The 16,695-nt window shown below is 37.6% G+C and overlaps 1 protein-coding gene across 9 annotated transcripts in view; it reads right to left on the reverse strand.

Annotated features, from left to right (window-relative positions):
- LOC109097628 (autism susceptibility gene 2 protein-like) overlaps positions 1-16,695 on the reverse strand; it is a 336,042-nt gene that overhangs the window by 96,979 nt on the left and 222,368 nt on the right. The gene's annotated exons all lie outside the window — the stretch shown is intronic.

Below are 16,695 nucleotides of genomic sequence, written 5' to 3' on the forward strand. Positions count from 1 at the left end.
AGCCTGTCAATGAGCTGAATAGAGAAGTTGATTGGACTTCCTCAGGCACGGAGGGCAGACTAAGCTGTATCCACGTACACCAATCGTACACTGGGTTTCAAACCCTTTGCGCTCTGTCCAGCTCATTTTCTTTATCATTTGTTCTTCTCTCTCACTCTGTAATTCTGCATGGAACAATAGAGCAGCTCTCTGGACTGTGATCCAAAGGGCCATTAACGGTTTGGTAATGATGATGTGTCACTCTCTAAACACTGGCCTTCATCAGGCAAACACTAAATCAACCGCTAACTCTCAGATGCTAAAGTAATCAGCTTTCCACTGTTTTCAATCACATTTCCAACAATGGAAACAAACCCCATCCAGCTTTAGCACTAATGTTGAAACAGAAGAAATTGAGTTAAAAAGAAGATGACTATTGGAATAATTGTGGGAGAAAACTTGGAAGTATTTCTTTATATTTATTCAGACATGACTAGATTAGGTAAATTCATGTTTCAAAGACAAATATGTGATTTTAATTTCATCCGAATAGTGATTTAAAGAAATAGCAAACCAAAACAAAAAAAAAAAAAAAAAAAAAAAAGGGATGACAGTGCTAAATGGAGTTAAAATCAAGCCGCCAAGCTACAATTTCATTTCTTAGCTGGATTCAGCCTGGCTAACTGACACGTCTTGGCTCAGGAAGTTTCTGGAGCTCTGCTGGTTTTGGACCTGACACTGATTTACAGCTGTGCTTTAGTGGATCTAATAAGCCGGGCAAATGCCTCCCCTCGGCCTGGCACCAGCCCACTGCCTTCGTCCTAATTATTCACATATTTTGGCAGCAGTTTCCTTCTCTGCATCCCTCCCTTCCTAACTCCCTGACGCTCTGAGGATAGAGAGAGAGACAGACACAAAGCTCTTAATCAGAGTATATCAGTTAAAATAAATGAGAGCAGAATGAAAAGAACGCTTTGCCGAAATTCCCTGGCTCAGGCCAAATGAGTTGAGTCTGGGCCAGACGGGTGAGATGGGAGTTGGCTGTGGAGAGATGAGTGTGTCTGTGTGTGTGTGTAGCACAGCCAGTTGCTTGGGGAAATCTCTAACTGGACGTAAAATTTAGGCACAATAAGTGAAGAACAGACAACACAATTAAACACATACAGACACATACTTGCAACATACGCCCACTTATATAATGTCAAATAAACATAAACAGCAAAGACGTTCGGCACTGTATCAGTTATTGGCTAATACTAATTTATTGCTATTGTCAATTAAAAAAAGATAAAATCACGATTTCCACAAAAATATTGGGCAGCACTGTTGTTTTCAACATTGACAATGATAATAAATGTTTCTTTAATCAACATGATTTCTGAAGGATCATGTGACACTGAAGACAGAAGTAATTATCCTGAAAATGTAGCTTTGCTATCACAGGAATAAAATACATTTTAAAATATAATTAAAAAAGAATTTTAAATAGTAATACTATTTCAGAAATTAATATTTTTAATAATTGCATAATTTAAATAATATTTTAAAAAGTCTAAAATTATGGATTTTAGTTAAGTGTTTTATTTTATTTAGACAAAATAGTAAAGAATTATAATATTGACCATAAAATGTAAATATTCATCATATAAGCCAATATTTTATTATTGTATCTCTAACATAAAACGTATAATCCCAAAAATTTCTTTTTTCCCCCTCTTTATTTTTTTTTACATTTTAATATATTTTTTTAGAATTGTTTAGAATTGAACTTGGCTTCCTGCATGAGCACCAAGGCTCAACATATTGGAGCATGTGTGCTAACCGTTAGGCTACGGCTTTGACAGGATAAAATTCTGTATGTCTCTCCTCTCTGTCTCAATGATAGGATGCTTGAGCTTGTCTTCAGACCTTCTGAGCTCTGCGTTGGGATGTCATCTGGACCAAAGCTCTATCAAATTCCTCTGATAAGATCTTTGCCTGGAAATCGTCAGTCCCCCACCTGTCGGCCCTCCGCTCTCAGAAATTGAATCTCAAACACTACTGCTCTTTGACAAGGTGAATAATGCTGTCAGTGCATGATACAGGAGGATGCTGTTAATTTCTGGTGAAAGAGAGAGGCAAAAGAGAGGTATGCAAGAGAAAGTGCGGCGATGGCTTGATGTGTGGGGAGAACTATAGTATCAGAGCTTGCCTAAGGGAAGCCTGCCACAAAACTGCCTAAGTCTTACTTGACAGGCCTGAGACTGTCAGAGAAATCTTCTGATGTCACTTCCTCCCTCGACAGCATTGACATGCGTACGAGCCACGGGAGGGATGGAGAGAGAGGAGGACTGCTCCTCGCCGCTGTATTCTTTAATGTCGGCTCTTTTATCGAGGATTCAAGCTGTCAGCTGTAATCAGAGGACTCCTGGTGCGGAGCAGAGGAGATAAGACCTGCCTGTCAACAACCCATCATACACTCCACACATATGCTTGCTCTCATCCCACCCATCACACCATCCCCAGAGAGAGGGAGAGAGACAGAGAAATCACACAAGAGATACAGGTAGAGAAAGACAAAGAGGAAGAATGAAAAAGCAGCTAAAATATAGAAAGGGAAACAAGGGGACAGGAAATAGAGAGGAGGTCTCGTGGCAGATGATGGGGAAAGGCTTCAACATGGCACTTGTGTTTTTTTTTTTGTTCGCCGTCTATGTGACATCAGCGAGAATTAAAATCAAAGTCAAAATTGTAGCAGGTAAAGTCTAGGGCATGTCTTAAATGACTGTTTCCGTCTGTACTTGATCATGTCTTACCAATATCATCACCCTGTTCCAGTGTTTCCTGGGAATCCTGTTGAATCTATGGCTTCACAACAAAAGAAATTGATTCAGTTGAGTGCATTGTGAATTGAATGGATAGAGATAGCTCACTAGAAAAAGGAATCACTGCTGTACATCCAGTTTCATGATTGGCTGACACAAGAATCCTCTATTGTGTTTGGATGTGTTGCATCCATTTGCACCAAACTGATAAATAAGTTTTAAAATGAGCAGCATGAGTAATTTTAAAAAGGCATACGTCATTTGCTAGTCTGTTTATTTATTTTGCCCCAGGGAATGGTACAACATGAGTTAAATATCTTAGAATGTACCATGATGAAATTATGTTTAATTCTGCATATTAAATTAAATCATTTAAGATTTGATTTTAAAGTATAAAAACACACTCATCACACACTGCAGCTATAACTGATTTTGTGTATTTCACTCTACTGAACTCAACACAAACACACAAACACACAAACATGGGAAACACACACACACACACACACACACACACACACACACACACACACACACACACACACACACACACACACACACACACACACGCACACAAACACACGTCTTCATAACAGCAGCAGTTGTTAGAGAATAACTAATAACTATTCGTGCAAGCAGACAGAAGTCAACTGGAGTTTGGTTACCAATTACTACACAGCGTCCTTCACTGTTCACTGCTAAATAATACAGCTGACTGATAACACTGCATCACCCAAGTTCCCTTAATGCCTTGATGACTGATGTCAGCTATAAACTACATGTTCACCTGTGGCCTTCAAACAAATGTGTATGAAAGCACTATCTGACCTGAAATGAGGATACATATCTGAGAATGAGACAGACTGAGAGATAACTCCATGAATAATGTATATCATGTCACTAGCCAAGAATATATAACAACTCACATTATTAACATATCTACACGCACGTCCCTGAGTTATACTTCGACATCTTAAGATTTAATGTGATGAAAGCGCGCATTACGTAAGACTGTTGACCTCAAGCTACAAAAATCACCATCATATAGCATCTCCATATAGCTACAATTAAACAGAAACTCTCTATCTGCATCTGCCAGCCAAACACACATTTCTGGGGAAAAAGTGGATTTGACTGAATTTGATTAACCCCATTCTGAACATGAAATCCCAACTAAATTCTATACAATGAATCTTAACTAAAAGTTCAAATAGGCTATATGTTTGTTTTTGAACACGGAGTAAAAATTCTTTAATTTGTTGCATATGGAACAAACTGGTTCAGTTCATTTTTAGCTCAGCTTCAATGAAGGGTTAATATAAAAGAGCTCTTTTCAGGAGTGCCTGAAGAACCCGATGTCTCAGCCCTGATTATTTTGTAACTGTAATTTATTCTATAGCAGATTCAATAGAAAAATTATGGATAATTGTGGTGTTATCATGTTTCAGACCCCTGCTGCAATTCTTTAAAATGCCGTGCGTGAAAAATGTTAGTGCTGGTGAGATAGATAAGTGTTTAAAAAGTGTTAATTGTGTGAATTAGTTTGGGGTTTGGGACAGTTGTCGCCCTGGAGCTCAGTGATTAGTATCAGTGTTTGCTTCTGTCTCCCGCTAACTCTCTTCTCCCATGCTGTATCCAAACTCACTTATCCGCCTACAAATGCCTTAAGTTGCTACTTTGATGCAGCAATGTGACATTCACACACACACACACACACACACACACACACACACACACACACACACACACACACACACACACACACACACACACGTGCGTGCATACTCACAGACACATACACAAACAGGGGCTATGCTAAGGCTGGCTGTTTTACTGAACTCTTTTATAACCAGACCACACATTGCTCTCCCCTCTCACAAACTCCACATGCTTGCACCTCACAGCCGAGTGTTTCCACATAATCTCACTGATCCTATTTTCTTACACAGTTTGGGCTCCTTTAACGTGTGGGAAACCAGCAGCGAGCTCCGGTGGTTTATTTCATATATCTAATTATGTCTAATTGACTGAATTTTCTCATATTAGTCTCTCTCGTGCGTCTATTGTGGTCTCAAACTTGTTTCATGTAGGCTCACGGCAGTTTTCAGCTGATCTTTAGCTTGTTTTAACAGCCTGTTCAACAAAATTCCAGATTTCTGAGGTCCAGTGTCAAAGGAACTATTGTTGTCAACCATGCAACAATATTAGATCTAAAAAATATTAAGCAGCATAACTGTTTTCAACATTGATAATAATGAGAAATGTTTCTTGAGTAGCAAATCAGCATATTAAACTGATTTCTGAAGGATCATGTGACACTGAAGACTAGAGTAATGATGCTGAAAATTCATCTCTGCGCCACAGGAATAAATTACACATTAAAATATATTAAAACAGAAAACAATATTCATAATATTACTGTTATTAATGTATTTTTTAAATAACAAAAAATGCAGTCTTGTTGAACTTTTTTAAATGACATTAAAAAAGTTCCAAACTTCTGAGCTAGTGCATGTCAGGATATAATCCATAACAGATCATCACTGAAAGCTGCTTGGACACACACACACACACACAAATAAAATGACACACACAACACACACACACACACACACACACACACACACAAATAAAATGACATCTATACCTTCCTTTTGGTCCATTCCTTCCTGCATGTCACACACACCCCCATGCAAACACACATCATCTCCCTCTCTCCCAATTACAAATGAGTCCATTAGTGGGTGTGCAGTACGCCCTGTGCTGCCGTCCCATAATGGCAGCTGAGATTTCCATCATGATCATAACGGTTCCCTCGGCTGCCATCAGCACAGATGGAAGGTCTCTCTTTAGAAATGAGCTATCTACCCACCAAAGGGCACATTGCAGGCTTTGTTATTTAGCCCGCTGTGCACGTAATAGTGCGAGTGTGTGCGTAATAACGCGTGTGCAGCTGCACGTGCCAAGTCTTAGTGTTTGATAAGCACTGAAAAGTAAATTGGTGATAAAATGGCTCTATACTCACGCAAATGATGGTAAGAAACCCATATTTTACAGTCACCTCTTATGATGCTTTGTTACAGTGAATGGATGCCATTAATTTGCATAGTCAATTGTGTTTTATGTTTTCTTGCTTCATTTGATTCCAAACCAAACCAGAGTGCCGGATTCATTACTGTCTTTGATTAATGTAAAAACATATCGAGTGAGAAATGGAAACTGCGCAGAATCTGCAACATGTACTGCACATTTATCAGCTTTTTAAGCATACAACTGCATTTAAAGGATTGTACAAAACAAACAAAACAAAAAAAAACTAGCCACAGATTCCCTCACAGAAGCATTAATGTGAACAGTATAATTAGAAGAAGATGTGAGAATTGAGAGTATTCTACTGCTATTTGTCTTGAAATGGAAACACGGGATTCTGGGTACTAATTACCTTGTTACAGATAAACACATGCACACACAGCTCTGCTTTCTTCTGTCACAGCAAACGCCTTTATCTTCAAGTGTTTGTTGTCATATGTCTCAGTAGGGGTCTCGTCTGTGCGAGGAGGATATTTTCTCATGATTTACATTTGCGAGAATATAAAGATGTGCAGAGAACAACTTCTTCAGATTACAAACTGCCTGAGGCTTTTAAAAGCAGAGGAAGGACAGACTGAATGGAAGAAAAAGGCATCTTAAAGGACCACAGCACTGAATAATTAAAAGAGATGGGACTGATATGAATGTGTGCTTATGGGAGGAACATTTTCAACCACCATCCAATCACCTCGCCCACCTTACAACAAGTCTAAACATTACATAAACGTCTTAAAACATTACTTTTTTTTAATCTCAAATCTGTTTGACTGAATGAATAGATAAGCCACTGGATAAGGATATTCTGTTAGTTTTAGGGGTTTTTGTTTTGTTTTGTTGTTTTTCAAACTGATTATGCAAAAAACACTCCCCCAAAAATTAAAATTCATAATTCACTCACCCTTATGTTAATCTAAATCGGTATGACTTTCTTCTTTGCCTTTCTGTTTTTGTCAGAACAATGAAAGTCAATGAGATCGAAAACAACACTGGACCCCTACTGACTTTCATTGCATGGATTGACGTGGAAATGTTTGTTTTTTTTCACGGAAAAAGAAATTCACAGAAAAAGTGTGAGCAAATGATGACAATTGTACTACCTTGGAACCCAGTCGATTTTAATGTTTGATTAGCTCTGAAATCTTAAACTATCTCATATCAGCCCTATTTGTTAGACATTATATTCACGTTAGCCTTTAAATTAAGTGTCTGTACACTAATGTCACACTGGGTTTAAATAACCTTGAGTGAATCATTAGTTTCTAACTAAAAACAACAACAACAACAACAACAAACTAACAATCCTCTGAGGTTCATTAATCTTCATTTCTCTCCAGACGGTCACTTAGTGTCGGTGATCTGTCCTGAGTTGAAGCTACCTACACCCTCACTTAGAGAGACTGGACACAATCAATGACTCTTCTGCTCTCTGAGCCTGAGGGACCATTGCTCAGGTGTTTAAATAGGCCCTGATAACAGCAGAAAGACAGTGGAGAGAATACCACAACCATTGCATCATGCTGCTGTCAAGACATCCATACAGAAATGAGCTTCAGTCACAATGCAGAACATGAACAGGGCAGCCTCATTATTCCCAGTCAATACTGGCTGTCAAAAAAATGGCGTAGGGTGTGGATGAACACACACACACTTATGTAAGGCAAAGTCCTTATGGGCATTATATTTACATATTTGCAGCTTGACACACTGGACCCTTAAGCCTAGACATTGGCTGTTTTAATAAGAGCCGAAATGTCTCCCATGAGGCCTCGGTTGCACATCCAGCTGGGGGATTCCATTTAATTTCCCTCAGGCCGACGATGTCTTGTACACATAATTGGAGCCTCACGCACAACAGGCCGAGCTCTTTTGTCGATCATCCTCTTGGGGTTAATCAGGACACAGACGGACACGATTTTCCTGACCTGACCTGTTTTTGCAAAGCTGAACAGCCTCCAATTATTCTGCTGTAACAAGCGTGTTTGGGAACACTTGGGACGGGAGACTAAGGATGTGTCTACACATGAGTCTGCGTCTCCGGTGTGCTCAGCGTATATGCTGGCACACTTGTCATTAGGGTCATTTTGTTGAAATCCATAGATGCAGAAAATGCTCTGGGGAAACATTACAGCAAGCACAACACTGAAATAATTACCTGCAAGTATCTACTGACAAACAGGTATTATTATGCAATATAATTTTTATTTCAGCTTTTAGTGTTATTTGAGCACATACTGTGTAACATACAGTATATTCTGGGAGACCTTAACTAACTCAAAGCATAATTAAAATAATAAAAAGAGAAAAGAAATAAACAATAAAAATACAAATAAAAAGACACATAAATAGAATAAAAAAAACTATAACAAAAATCTAACAAAATTAAATAAAGCTATTATTTAAAAAATCTAAACTTGAAAATAAAGGCATATAAAATGAAATAATTAAGTGCATGTTTTTTTACTGACAAACATGTATTATGTTATCTATTCTCTGCTTTCGTTTTTTAGTGACTGAGCACATACCATGTAACAAAGTATATTCTAGGAGACCTTAGCTAACTCAAAGCTTAATAAAAAATACGAAGTAAACATTTTTAATAAAATATAAATAAATAGAAAAAATAAAAAAGTGAAAATAAATAATAAAAATCTAAATAAATAGAAAAACTAAATAATAAAAATATTAAAAAACACATAAATAAAAAAATAGACAAAAAAATAATAAAAAAGAATATGATAAAATAATATTTGAAAATATGGAATTATAATAAAAAAACAAACAAACTATTATTTAAAAAATAAAATTGAAAAAGTGTATGTGTAAATTTAAACAAATCTGCAGAGAGGTTGTTTTATGGGCTCAATGCAATGCATGTTTCAGTAAGGAAAGATCCATAAACTTGTCTTTTGAAGCCGAAAGTTGCTGTTCAAAATAAAGTTTATGGACCTTTCCATCACAAAACCAAAATGCCAATGGACAAGAACAATGTGATTGCATATGTTTGTATATGTGCTAATGGTCTGTGTGTAGGTGTGAAGACCTTGACAGACATCCATCATGAATAAAGTTTAACCTTGGACTGTCTGGGTACAGCACCCAGCCTGCAGAGGCCGCTAAGGCAGAGACAGAGCGAAAGGTGAAGAACAAAGAGACGGACGTGAAATAACGTTTTCTACTATTCCATGTTTGAGGAAAAAGTCTGTAAGGAGATGTGGATCTGAAGCCAAGGTCTGAACGCATACATTATTTAAACTAGATAACAGTTAACCTGCTATCATTTATATTCATGAGCACAGATAGCTAGACACAGGTGAGATCCGTCACACACTTACCAGTCTCACATGGAATGGAATATTCTAGAGCACTTTACAGGTACACACTGACAAGTCACACATAGATTTATCACTAAACTATGTGAGTTAGGTGGGAAATGACATAAAATATATAATGTAATGGAATAGAATAGAATATAATATATTATATATCCTGATTATTCATATGCCTGTGTTTACTTGTGAATACTTTGCCGCTTTTCATAATTCACAAGCATGTTTCCCTTCAATTCGATTTCAAAGACTTGGCAACCTTGTCTGATTCACACAGGTGCATTTTTACCTTTTATTGGCTTGTGCAAATGAATGCTAAGGTCGAGGGCTCTCAGGAATGACTGTTAATGGAAAGTGTAAAATATCTCATGCCTTGGGTTGGAAGTCAACATTTTAACTTATAATCAAAAAGTCACTGAACTTCTTTCCATGTTAACCTTTCTTTTGTCTGTGCTTTTTTAGCACACAGTCTCTCCATGCTATGCTGGAAATAAAAGTGTTGCTTAGAGGAAAAAAGCTATTCATATCTTTCACTGAGTGGATTGCTACGCAACTAATCAAGAATTATCTGGACCCTTTTTCCATCTCCAAGTGCCTGACTAGATGTATAAAAGTCAGTTTATGAGACAATAGTAAAAGAAAGCACCACACCATATGTGATGTAGTGGTAGGACTACTGTCCATCCTGATCCATAAGAGGTCGGACAGGAGTGTGCAGGGCCAAAAAAAAAAAGATTTTATGTTCGTAGGGCCCCTGCTTCGAGGTTGTGTCCCTAATGGCAAGAGCACACAGCATTAGTCTCTGCCCTGGATACAAACCCCAACCACTCAACCTCCCACCACACTCTCCTTGGGGACTAAAGAGCCATCAGGGACTCTCGTGCGTGCGTGTGTGTGTGTGTGTGTAAGGAATCTGGAGGCATCAGCAAGGCTCATCATGGCCTAAGGGAAAAGGAAGATGCTGAATCCACACTAACAAGTTGATCGTTGTCCACATGTTACAGGCAAGCGTTAGCTCCTAGATATACACCATGACAGAATGAGGCTCTGTCTGCTGGGGGAGATGGAGGAGAGAGAGTGTGTAAATGTGTGTGTAAGGGTCGGTGGGGGTCATTACTGACTGCCTTGAGGCACTCTGATGCGTCTCTGCTTATGCTCAGCACAAACAATAGCTGCAAGTCACCATATCCACTAGAAAACACACACACACACACACACACACACACACACACACACACACACACACACACACACACACACACACACACACACACACACACACACACACACACACACACACACACACACTCACTCACTCACACAAACATACACATACAAACAAACTGTTGCGTTTTCCATCAAGAATAATGACTGGTAATATAATGCTAATTGCTATGTAGCATATACCAAATATTTTAGCGGAATGATATAGAATTTATCAGAGATGATAAGATCAATACCATACAGACACGTTTAACAAAAACTATACATTTATAATATTTTACACACTAAAAAAAATAATAATTCTAGTCTAGAAAGTACATAGCAGTGTTATCTTAGCAGCACTGAGATCCTGTTACAGCTTATATTAATATATTTTATTAATGTAATATATATAATTTAATTAATATATTTTCCTTTTAATTTTTAATTTTAGTTTGTAGCAGCAAAATTGTTATGTCTGTGATTTTGTTCTTTTGGTAATTTGTCTATATAGTTTTTATTATTTTTATTTCAGTTTTAGTTATTTTAGTACATCAAGTTAAATTACGTTAAAATTCTTAAAATAACTCATATTTTAAGATTAAGTTTATAGTTTGTTTATATTGCTTATAATAAGTGTATAGTAAATTTTATTTCAAGCTACAATTTTTTTAATGGTTTTAGTTTTAGTTAAATATAATAACTATAGAAAAAAATGATGATAATAATTGATGATGATGATGATGATGATAATTAACAAACAAAAAAATTAAATAAAAAAAGCCTTAGTATGTTCTGCATCTACTACTGGCCTAATCAGACTAATTATAATCTGTCAATCAGTAAAATGTTTGAATGAATGAATGAATGAATGCATAAATAAATACATACATACATATTTGTGTGTATTTTAAACTTTTCACACGACATTTTAAATATATATATATACAGTGCTGCTTGAAAGTTTGAGAACCCTTTAGAATTGTCTATATTTCTGCATAAATATAACCCAAAAATCATCAGATTTTCAAGCAAGTCCTGAAAGTTGACAAAGAGAACCCATCAAACAAATGAGATGAAAATATATACTTTATCATTTATTTATTGAAAAAAATGATCCGCAGCAATTTATTTGCAGCAAAAATTCCATTAGTACATCACTAGCCTTCAGTCCCCATATAATGCCGTTCTCAAACACAATAAGGGTCTATTTAATTGGTGCCAATCAAACAGCAGCGCTCCGCCAGCACAATAAGTGGGCTACACTCTTTCTCCCATAATGCTCTTCTGCGGCAGACAGGAATGAGAGGGACGGCCAGGGGTGAGGGGGTGGTGTGTAACTGCACAGCCTGCTGACCTCCCCATCCATCAAGCAGCATGCATCACCCTGCTCTCTCTCCCTCTAAATCCTTCTGCTGTCTGGCAAGTCAGAGGGCCTGTAAGGTCGTCACATAATTTTGGTGGTAGGCCCCTATAATGAGCACTGCCTGCCCACCCGCCCCCAGGATCCCGGCGATTAGCCTTTAACACACACACACGTGATCTGTCTCCTACAGCTCTGGCATTTGCAACGCTGGCCTTGCCTGGAAATAACAAGGATCAAAATAGCTGGCGACCATAAGAAAGAAATTAAAGAAATAAACACGTCATTAGAAATAACATAAAAGGCGGGACTGTGGCCAAAAGGTTTTGACAGAGACGTGTCAGCGCTGCAGCGGGGTACCGGGCTTTGTGAGGGAAGCCGAGACTCCCGAGCATCAATCACCCTGCCAGCCCGGAGCCCCCCGGCTTGCTCAGGGGAAACACCGCTGACCTGGCTCGGGAGCAAAGAGAAGGAGGGAAAGACGGAGCAAAGGAAGAAAAGCCAGTAAAAATTTAATGCACTCTGCAGAGCGGTCTTGTCATACTTGGTTATGGAAAATAATCCCAGATGCTTGCAGAGGCTGAAATGGAGCTGTTACGTGCATGCCTCCTAACTCTGTCTGACAGCCGTGATGTACGACTACCATTACCGGAAAATATCACTTCAACTAACCCATGATCCGGCTCCACTCAGGGTTACATTATCCACAAGGAACAAATTACACCACTCCCCCCGCCGTTTACTCCCTCCTTGTGCCTCCGACCCCAAAGTAAATACAAATTTCCTATACGGGCCGGTACAAATGCAGGGCGATATGTTAGCTATGACAACGCTCGGCGGAGTGACGGAGATGATGAAGTACATGACAAATCACGGGCTGACAGGCCACTCTACAGCAATCAGCCTCTGTCCCGGCCTCACGAGCGCCCCCACTCAAGCCTGTAAACACCACTCTGCTCGCTCCCCATCCCATCCTTCCTCCTTTTTCAGATTCAGGGAGGGCAAAACACATAATCTTTTACCACTGACAACTCGCTTGTGGAGCTTTATTACCCGCCCCGTTTCACCATGCGGAAGTGTGGCGAAGAGATATATAAAAAAAGAAAAATGTATGTGTCAGTGCTCTGGCTGAGTGATGGAGAAACTAATGCGCCTCTCCTCCAACCGCCTCAGGGCAAACATCGTCAAAACAAAAAGTAAAGAGGAAGAGGTATATATATATATATATATGTATGATCATGGTTTTGTGTCAAGGACTTACACGTTTTCTTAAAGTGCAGGTCTCAAATGAGAGGCGAGCGAGTGAAATTACAGCACTTCTCTGACGCAGAGCTGCTTTCAAATGGTGTCCTCTGCCCTTGGCCACACACAGATGGAGGGAAGATATGTAGGTAGGAACGAAGGGCCAGCAAGAAGAGCGAGGGGGCGAGGGGTGTTAAAAGAGTTCAGTGATAAAGGTCCTCTTATTTTCCCTTTTAAGGCCTCATCAAGTGCATTAAAATGCAAGAGGATGTTAATTTCGAGCCAAAGGTGGGATGTTTTAAAGGTACTTAAGATTAATCTGTCCATGCTCGTGCAATTTGTCATCTCTATCTACCTCTTAAAGGTAATGGACTGATAATTGATTAGTACACATAAAACCTTTTTGCAGCACGCTTTGTGGTCTCAACCGTTTTAGTGGTGTATTTAATAGATTTTAGCATTAAACATGAAGTTTCAAGATAGTAATGCCCATGCTGTGAGTTTAAAGTGGTTTAAAAGCATTATTTGTAGTACATCACCTTTAGTAATAAATGTTCATAATCACATAATACACCACATATGAGGAGAACTGTGGAAAAGAGAGAAAAAAAAGAGATAGTAAATATCTATCCACCCATCTATACATGAATTAAAAAAAAAAAAAAAAAAAAATATTATTTCTAGCAAAAATCAAAATAATAAATATCAATCCACCCATCCACAAGTAAAAAAAAAAAAAAAATTAAAGAAAACATTTAATCAAAATTATAAATATTATTTCTAGTACAAATCCATCTATATGTATGAATAAAAATGTACAGAAAATATTTATTGAAAATTTGATTATAGTTCTAGTAAATATCTATGCAAACACAAAGACAAACACATCTCCTTATTGTTTATATGAAAATCAAGGTTTACATTTTCCGATTAGTAAAATGAGACAGGGAGACAGAGACATGATGCTGGTCATACTTAAACCTGAACCCGCAATGGCTTATTTGTCAAGAGCACATATGTACCCCACTGCACCATGGCTCAGACATAAAGAGGGATTCTGAGGGTAGAGAGGCACTAAGCCTGAGCACATGTGCTGATTTATTGCTGGCTAAAGTCGGCACAGATTCACTTGAGCCTCAACGGTCTTTAAACACTCTCAGATGGCACAGACCTGTTAGTGTTAACTGCGCCATGAAAAGGGGACGTTATTGGATCCGGGCAGCTGCAGAACATCAAACAGCCCGTCAGGCGGTGGAATCTCTCTCTCTCTCTCTGCCAGCCACAGCACACATAATAATCCCCCTTGAGCGGCTGGTAATGAGAAGACAGGGTCCTACCTGCTCTCTCTAATAACAGACACTTCTTCCGCACACAAATCAGGGCAGGGGGAGGAGGCCTGGGGTTTGGTGGGTGAGCAGGTTGTGGGGAGAGCTGAGAACAAGATCGCTGGCACACCAAGGGAAAGAGAGAAAGAGAGAGAGAGAACGAAAGTAACAGGGGCATCCAGGGACCGAAGCAGAGCCAAAAGCCTGGAAGGTGGAGGCCAGTCACAGTTGCCAGGGCCAGCCAAACGCTTTCAGAGCATTCTGGACCCTGTTCAGCCTGCATACTGCCAATTCATCCAGCAGCAGGAGAGGGATAGTGAGAGGAGAGTGAGCCAGAGAGGGCAGACAGCAGGACTAGGGCCGCGTTCCAGTTGGAATAGGCCTGGCCCACATGATGAACAGTGTACAGACTGTATCATTTAATAAATCTCTTGCTCTGCTCCAGCTAACACAAACGAGATGTCAAAAGGCCATTAAACACTCTCACACTTCATGCAACACGTCCACACACAGACACACACACACCTTCCCATTAAAATCAAACATTCCCTTTTGACAAAGAAAAACAGCTATTTGGTAGCTTCATTAGCATTCACTTTAACATAATTATTTAAAAAAAATTATTAAAACATCATTCCAGCAATTACACTAATTTATCAAACCTGAATTTAATGCATCATTATAACAGAGTAAACTACGTAAGTTAATGAAAGGAATAACTGCTGACATAATTTTTTACAGTAAACCTCCATTTGAAAATACTGTATAACTAATATATATGATTTAAATTACATATTATAATTTATATATTGATTAATTGAATAAATCATAATAATAAATATTTAATTTGTAATTAAAATTATTAATTAAATATTTGATTATAATAAATGTAATTAATAAACTGTTATACTAACTAATAATAAAAATAATAATATAAATAAAATAATATGAATATTATTTTATTATAAATATTATAAATAATATATAAATAAAAATGCTGATATATATATATATATATATATATATAACATATAAAATAAATAAAAACATACATACATACATATATATATATATATAAAAAAAACATACAAAAAAATAAATATAAAAAAATAAGTACATATATATATATATATATATATATATATATATATATATATACATATATATATATATATATATATACATATATATATATACATACATATATATATATACATATATATATATATATATATATATATATATATATATATATATATATATATATATATATATATATATTACTTAGAGGTTTGCGAATTGAACTGGTGATTGGATGTTGACTGTAGCTGTCACAGGAAATACAATTATGACATCACTTCCTGTGGGGCATTTTGATAACCGGGTTAAGAAATATGAACATGCACTGTCATTTAAGGGAAAAGGGGGGAAGCCTCATTCTTATCATTCTTGCAGTCAGAAAGTGATTTCTCCAGAGTGTCTCTTTTCATTTCCTGATTTGGGCCAGAGGAGAATAAAAAGAGACAGTTTGTCTGTGGATGAATAGAATTGACCCATTAATGTGACAAGTTGTCCTCCCCTACGGCTGTGGAATATATACTGTACTGTAGCTGCTATTGAAGGGGAAAGAGCTACTGAATTCATTCCCAGAGAGAAAAAGCATGTGAAAATATCTTGGATCTGTCGCTTATTGCCAACGCAGATCAACATGCTCACGGTTCTGTAAACACATTTTAAGAGCTATTGACAGAAAGAGATCCCTCTGAAGTGTTTGCGAATGTGTGTGCGTTTGAAAGAGAGCACTCTTGTTTCTTTGTTTACCTACTAAACCCTTCCATTGTTTTGACACATAATTAATCAAACGCAGAGAGAATGACATGATATTGTGAAAATCATTAGAGGAATAATCAGAAGCAGAAACGCAGCGAGCAAAACAGCGATTAATGTCTTACGCCGCACATCTCTGCCATGCCACAACAAAAGGGCTTTGACTGACATGGCTAATTCGACTCATCGTCATCAAACACACACTGATTTAAAACAACAAATGAGGAACAATCAAAAAGAGTGAACAAAAAAGCATGTAATCATGCTGATGTTCAGCAGACAGTAAATAAGTGGTGCGATGTGTCTTATCAAGCTTTTTGTAGCTTGCCTAGTTTGCATCAAAGTTAGCCTAGAGCCTACTGTTAAATTAAATTAATGCATTTACATAATAGCTTAATTTTGTTATAATTACACTATAAATATGACTGATACAATAATTCAGTTCCACCTAATGTAAATCCGGTGTCCTGTGTGTTGTACTTTAAATAAATCTATAGGAATTGTTTCACGCTAATATGTGTAAAATGTAACTTGTG

Source organism: Cyprinus carpio, chromosome A10, assembly GCF_018340385.1.
Source record: "Cyprinus carpio isolate SPL01 chromosome A10, ASM1834038v1, whole genome shotgun sequence".
Classification (NCBI taxonomy): domain Eukaryota; kingdom Metazoa; phylum Chordata; class Actinopteri; order Cypriniformes; family Cyprinidae; genus Cyprinus; species Cyprinus carpio.